This window comes from Theobroma cacao, chromosome 9, assembly GCF_000208745.1.
Source record: "Theobroma cacao cultivar B97-61/B2 chromosome 9, Criollo_cocoa_genome_V2, whole genome shotgun sequence".
In the NCBI taxonomy this organism is placed as follows: Eukaryota; Viridiplantae; Streptophyta; class Magnoliopsida; order Malvales; family Malvaceae; genus Theobroma; species Theobroma cacao.
Window position 1 is genome coordinate 24257896 of NC_030858.1, and position 7957 is coordinate 24265852.

Below are 7957 nucleotides of genomic sequence, written 5' to 3' on the forward strand. Positions count from 1 at the left end.
ATGGACCGCAATCGAATCCACAAGTGGAAAGACCTTGCTCGGGTGTTTGTAGCTCAGTATAAGCACGTTACAGATATGGCTCCGGATCGCCTTTCTTTACAAAACATGGAGAAGAAACCCACTGAAAGCTTCAAAGAATACGCTCAAAGATGGAGGAATGTGGCCTCTCAAGTTCAGCCACCATTGACTGAGAAAGAGACCACTGTAATGTTTGTTAACACCTTGTGAGCCCCTTACTATGAACGATTGGTTGGTAGTGCCACAAAGAACTTTGCTGATATGGTGATTTCGGGAGAAATGATAGAAACTGCCATTAAGCAAGGGAAGATGGAAGGAGGTGATACGGCAAACACGAGGAAAGGGGGAACTTTCAAGAGGAAAGAGGGAGAAACCCAAGCCATCACTTCAAGACAACACCAAGAAGGAATATACAACCCTTACCAGCCATACCCACCATACCTCTATTACCCAGCTGTGCACAACACTTCACAAAGCCCATACCTATACCCACCCATGCCAAATGCCTTTCCTAACCTGTACCCATATACTCCCATCCAACGGACACCTTACCCCACAAATATTCACCCACCTACTTCCACACCTGTTACAGCTTCAACCACACAACAAACAACACCTTCAAAAAAGCATACTCTTGGTGAATCAAGAGGATGGCGGAACAAGCAAGAGAAAATGCAGTTTGACCCAATCCCAATCCCATATGCTGAACTCTTCACTCAGTTAGTTGCAAACCATCTAGTGGCACCTTTATACATAGAGCCATTAAAACCTCCATTCCCGAGATGGTATGACACTTTCTCCCACTGTGATTATCATTATGGAATCGAAGGTCACTCGATCGAGAATTGCATGGAATTCAAGCATAAAGTGCAAGGGTTGATCAAGGCAGGAATCCTGAACTTTGAAAAAAAGTCGAAACAGAATGTTAACAACAACCCACTGCCGAATCATGCTGGGGCAGGGGTAAATGCAATTGAAAGGGAGGTGTATGTTAAAAGGAACATTCGGGAAGTGAAAACCCCCATGGAGAGAGTATTTGAAGCCTTGGTAAAAGCCAATATGCTCGAGGTTTGACCGGAATGTCCTAATGTGAATGACTCGGGAGATATCTAAAGACTATGTTTCTTGTATCACAAAGGATGTGTGGGGCATTTAATCCAAGATTGTAGTTCTTTCCGGAAGGAAGTGCAAAGAATGATAGACGAATCAAGGATCGAGTTTTATATGGAAGCTTCAGAGTTAGCAGTAAACATGATATCCAATGAGTCCACTTACCCAATGAAGATAAAACCTTTAACCATTTTCTACGAACCAAGAGGAGAGTTTGTGGAGGACAGAACCCATGCCAAGATGACCATCGAAGTCCCTAAACCCTTCCCCTACAAAGACGACAAAGCGGTCCCATGGAACTACAACTGCAGTGTAAAAGTTTTAAAAGCGGAGAAATGGATAGCTGAATCTCAAGATGATGCTGCAAATGTAACTGGTGTTGGAGGGATTACCCGCAGCGGATGTTTCTATTCACCGAAAGCATTGGAAAATCTCAAGAATGAGAAGGGAAAGAAAAAAGAGCGAAGTCCGAGAGAAGAAAAGGTGCAACCTCCAGAATCGACAGATTACTCAAAAAGACCTGTGATGGAAAAAGAAGCTGCCGAGTTCCTCAAGTTCATCAAACATAGTGAGTACAATGTGGTCGAGCAATTGAACAGGTTGCCCGCTCGTATTTCACTACTATCTCTGCTCCTTCGCTCAGAACCACATAGGAACTCTTTGATGAGGATTCTGAACCAAGCATATGTGGATCACGATATTTCAGCTGAAAATTTGGACTAAATCATTGGGAACATTTCGGTGGGTAACATAATATCCTTTAGCGATGAAGAAATCCCTTCTGGAGGTAGAGGAAATTACAAAGCCTTGCATATCACTACCAAGTGTAAAGGCTGTACCGTCACAAAGGTACTGCTTGACAACGGATCGTCCTTAAATGTGATGCCCATGAAGACCTTGGCCTGTTTATCCATCAACATGTCCTACATGCGAAAGAGTCAGATGATCGTGAGAGCCTTCGACGGAACAAGGAGAGAAGTAGTAGGGGACATTGAGATACTGGTAGAAATTGGCCCGTGTACCTTTACCATTGAATTTCAAGTTATGGATATCGCTCATTCATACAATTATTTGTTGGGAAGACCTTGGATCCATATGGCTGGGGCCATACCTTCATCTCTTCATCAGAAGGTCAAGTTCATCGTGGAAGGGAAGATTGTCTGTGTTAACGAGGAAGAGGACTTACTCATAAGCAAGCCAGCAAATACTCCTTATGTGGAAGCGACAGAAGAAGTGCCTGAATGTTCCTTCCGATCCTTCGAGTTTGTTAACACCACATATGTTAGAAAAGGAACCACACCGCCTATTCCGAGGCTTTCCAAAACCACCAAGATGGCTGTCAGTCAGATAGTAGGGAAAGGCTACCGAGCGGGGGCAGGACTGGGAAGAGAACTACAAGGCATTAGAAGGCCCATACGTGCTACCAAAAATGAAGAAAGGTTTGGCTTGGGGTATAAGCCAACTAAGAAGGAAAGAGAAGAAATGATAGCCGAAAGAAGAAAGGAAAAGGTTGGCTCGCTTTAAGGGGCATGAGTTGGAAATCCAAGGAAAGACATATCCTCATCTCTACGAGACATTCTGATCTGGAGGTTGTATCTTTCCTGAATCACTCACCGTTGGGAGCCGAGAAACAGTGTCAGCTTTAGGGGAAGCCTTTTCTGATTTATCAATATGTGCAACGGAGGAAGGTGAAGAACAGTTAGGAAATGTGGATGGGATTCCTACTACATACCTCGAGCCACCGAATATAAAGTTGAGCAGCTGGACTACCATGAGTTTACTAGTCACTTGTGATTCAATTTCAAAGTAATGCAAACTAAACATCCGTGCTTATGCCCAAAAGCATTGGAATTTTATGTATAGGGCTTTTTATCATTTATTATTTTAATAAATTGACATGCGTAGTGCATTTCTCATATCTCTTCTCATGATTAACCATTTCCATTCATGTCATTTCATCCCTTTATTTTAACTGTTTACCTATACAATAGCTCTACATATTTCAATTCCCTTTACCTTTCAAGATTCCAAATAATGAATGCGAAGATGATAATGACAGTGGTTTTGAAGATAATTTTGAAAAGGTGCAAGTGTCAGTGAACTTGACGATACAGAAAACGTGGAGGATTATGATTTAACTTCAGACTTGTTAAGACTAGTAGAACAGGAGGAGAGACAAATTGTCCCATATCAAGAGACACTTGAAATGATTAATTTGGGAAATGAAGAAAATAAGAAAGAAGTTAGAATTGGTATGATGTTGGTGTCAATGGAAAAAGAAAAACTAATAAAGCTACTCCATGAATATGTAGATGTGTTTGCATGGTCCTATCAAGATATGCCAGGACTCAATACAGACATTGTAGCTCATAAACTGCCTTTGAAACCCGAATGCAAACCGATTAAGCAAAAGTTGAGAAGAATGAAACCTGAAATGCTGTTGAAAATTAAAGAAGAGGTGAAAAAACAGTTCGATGCAGGATTCTTGGAAGTAGCTAAGTACCCTGAATGGGTTGCAAATATTGTCCCAGTACCTAAGAAAGACGGGAAAGTGAGAATGTGTGTGGATTATCGAGACCTGAATAGAGCTAGCTCAAAAGATAATTTTCCTCTTCCCCACATTGACACCCTTGTTGACAATACTGCCCACCATTCCATGTTTTCCTTTATGGATGGCTTTTCAGGGTATAACCAAATTAAGATGGCACTAGAGGATAGAGAGAAAACTACCTTTATAACTATGTGGGGGACCTTTTGTTATAAGGTAATGCCGTTTGGTCTGAAGAATGCCGGGGCAACTTAGCAGCGGGCTATGGTGACTCTCTTCTATGATATGATGCATAGAGAGGTTGAGGTGTATGTGGATGATATGATTGTAAAAGCTCGCAAAACAGAGGACCATACAACCAATCTTGAAAGATTATTCAAGAGGTTACGAAGATTTCAGCTCAGATTAAATATGACAAAGTGCACTTTTGGAGTCACTTCAGGAAAGCTACTAGGTTTCATCGTCAGTGAAAGAGGAATAGAAGTCGACCCGGATAAGGTTCAAGCAATCCGTGATTTGCCTCATCCCAAAACACAGAAAGAGGTTAGAGGATTTTTGGGAAGATTAAATTATATAGCCCAGTTCATATCACATCTCACACTCAAATGTGACCCGATCTTCAAACTCCTTCGCAAACATAATCCTGGGGTGTGGAATGAGGAGTGCCAAGTTGCTTTTGACAAGGTTAAAGAATACCTGTTGAGTCCACCAGTATTGGTACCACTTGTGGTCGGGAGACCCCTCCTTTTATACCTGACGGTAAATGAAAGATCCATGGGATGTGTGTTAGGACAGCATGATGAAACTGGTAAGAAAGAAAGGGCAGTTTACTACTTGAGTAAAAAGTTCACCGAATACGAGTCCAAGTATTCCTCGTTGTAAAAGATGTGTTGTGCTTTAGCATGGACGACGCATCGACTCAGGCAGTACATGCTATATCATACCACTTGGCTCATTGCAAAGTTGGATCCTATTAAATACATCTTCGAGAAACCCTCCTTATCAGGTAGAGTGGCAAGATGACAAGTGTTATTGTCTGAATATGATATTGTGTATATGTCCCAAAAAGCTATCAAAGGAAGTGCAATCGCGGATTTCCTTGTAGAAAGGGTGGAAAAGGATTATGAACCAATGGAGTTTGAGTTTCCGAATGAGGACTTGATGTCAATATGCCAAACAAGTGGGGTGAAATCGGAGAAAGGGAATTGGAAGATGTTTTTCGACAAAGCTTCGAATGCCTTGGGGCATGGTATAGGGGTCGTGTTAGTGTCACCAGAAAGAGATCATTACCCCGTCATAGCTAAACTCAACTTCTATTGCACCAATAATGTGGCTGAATATGAAGCTTGTGTCATGGGTCTTCAGGCAGCAATCGAGAGGAAAATTCACGTTTTGGAAGTGTATGGGGACTCTACTTTGGTTATTTATCAGTTGCAAGGAGAATGGGAGACACGTGACTCGAAGTTAGTCCGATATCACAAGTATGTTTCAAAGCTGATTGAAAATTTTGATAAAATTTGCTTCACCCATTTGCCCCGAAAGGAGAACCAAATGGCCGATGCATTAGCCACGTTAGTAGCAATGTTCAAAGTTGGTACCAATGTCAAAATTCAACCCATCATGATTAATCTTCGAGAGTGCCCTGCACACTGCTCCAGCGTAGAAGAAGAAATAGACGGGAAACCGTGGTACCATGATATTGTGCATTGTCTCAAGTTTCAGCAATACCCAGATCAAAGCTCAGAAAATGATAAGAAAACCATTAGAAGGTTGGCAATGAATTTCTTCTTAGATGGGAACATCTTATACAGGAGAAGTAGGGATCAAACGGTTTTGAGATGCGTGGATTCAGTCGAAGCTTAGAGAATAGTTGAGGAAGTTCACGAAAGAATTTGTGGAGCACATGCAAGTGGACATAAGTTGGCAAGACAGGTCATGAGAGCAGGGTATTACTGGCTCACGTTGGAAACGGATTGTATAGATTTCGCTCGAAAGTGTCACAAGTGTTAGATATATGCGGACAGAATCTACACCCCTGCTAATTCACTGCATGTATTGACATCACCATGGCCATTCTCAATGTAGGGCATGGATGTGATTGGGTTGATAACCCCGAAGGCATCAAATGGGCATCGGTTTATTCCAGTGGCAATTGACTACTTCACTAAGTGGGTAAAAGTAGCATCTTATGCCAATGTGACCCAGAAAGTGGTATGTAAGTTCATCCAAAAAGAAATAATATGCCGCTATGGTCTCCCGGAAAGGATCATCACGGATAACGCTAGTAACCTCAATGGTTCGATGATGAAAGAGGTTTGTGCCAAGTTCAAGATCAAGCATCACAATTCAACACCTTATCGCCCAAAGATGAATGGAGCAGTGGAAGCAGCCAACAAGAACATCAAAAGGATAATTGAAAAGATGACAGATGTATACAAAGATTGGCATGAAAAGTTACCTTTTGCTTTGCATGCTTATCGCACAACAGTCCGAACTTCCACGGGAGCTATGCTGTTCTCTTTGGTGTATGGGATGGAAGCAGTTTTGCCAATTGAAGTGGAAATTCCTTCCCTTCGGGTCCTTAAAGAAGTACAGTTGGAAGAAGTCGAATGGGTTAATGCTTGTTATGAGCAATTGAATCTCATAGAAGAAAAAAGGTTGATGGCATTTTGCCATGGGCAATTATATCAAAAGAGAATGATGAGGGCATATGACAAGAAGGCACATCCTCGACAGTTCCGAGAAAGAGAATTAGTATTGAAAAGAATTCTCCCGAACCAGCATGATCATCGTGGGAAATGGACACCGAATTGGGAAGGACCATTTGTGGTGAAGAAAGCTTTTTCAGGAGGAGCACTAATTTTGGTGGAGATGGACGGAAGAGAGTTTTCCAACCCGGTGAATGCCGATGCAGTCAAGAAATATTTTGCATAAAAAAAAAAGAAAAAAAGAAGAAAATTTTCAAGTTGAAAACCTGAAAAGGCGACTTGAATCTGGGAGATGTGTTTAGGACGAAAACCCGAAATGGCGGTCTAGACACGAAAGAGGTCCAAATACTACAAAAGCTTAACACAAAAAGGGTGAAGATCATGATCCGAGATGTTCATGCAAAAGACAAGGGAGCTGACAAATGTGCCTGTTTCAGGATAAAATTTCGAGACTACTGTTAATATCTATCGAAACAGTCATTAAGAAAGAACTGTATCCCTTTTGTGTTAATCAATTTTCCCATGTTCCTTGTCATTATGCTTGATTGTAGAAACTTCCCTTTTTCTAATGAAAAGTAGCCTTTCTGCTCCCAACAATGCCATCATTTCCATTCTGCCAAGAGAGGAGATATGAGTACATTGCATTGCATTTGTCATAAATTGGAATGATACTTAATAAAGAGCATGATAAAGTAATAAATGTTTGTAATATTTTGAAAAAGGATCGTAATTAACAGGAAATGAAATGGAGTCTGGTAATGTAAGAAAAGAAAAGAGAAAAGACTAAGAAAAGAAAGAAAGAAATGGAATTAGCAATAGAATGGAGCACAGTAAAAATGTGAAGAATGATTGGACCATGCATATGATAGAGGAAGAAAATAGTTATGAGCAATGAATTGGGGAAGATGAGAGATCGGAAGTGTGATCGATTCATCCCCCATTGATCAAAGAGAAGGCTCTAAAACACCAAAAAAAAAAAGGAAACTGATGAAGATGAATTGTCATGTTCAAAATTTTAAAACAATTGAAAAAGAGGGAAATTCATCTTTAAAATCATAGAATTTCAGATGAGGAATTGATTATTTTTCACCATCTCAAAAAAGGAAAAAAGGTTTCGTTGCCTCAATTTTGAGGAATTCATTTTTAAAGGTACGTTGCCTCAGCTTTGAGGAGCTCATTTTTTAAAGTCTCGTTGCCTCAGTTTTGAGGAGTTCATTTTTGAAGTCTTATTGCCTCAGTTTTGAAGAGTTCATTTTAAAGTCTCGGTGCCTCAGTTTTGAGGAGTTCATTTTTAAAGTCTCAGTACCTCAGATTTGAGGAGTTCATTTTTAAAATCTCGTTGCCTCAGTTTTGAGGAGTTCATTTTTAAAAGTCTCGTCGCCTCAATTTTGAGAAATTCATTTTTAAAAGTCTCATTGCTTCAACTTTGAGGAGTTCATTAAAAAAATAAAAAAAAATAAAAAAAAACAAAAAACAACAAAAAAAAAAGAGCTTTGATAAGAGAATTAATGAATTAGATCAAATACAGTGTCTACGTCTTTGCACTATTTCGGATTACCGAAATGTGCAAAGA

The 7957-nt window shown here is 40.4% G+C and overlaps 1 pseudogene; it reads left to right on the plus strand.

The window, feature by feature from the left end:
• LOC108663272 lies at positions 1-6610 on the plus strand (annotated as a pseudogene).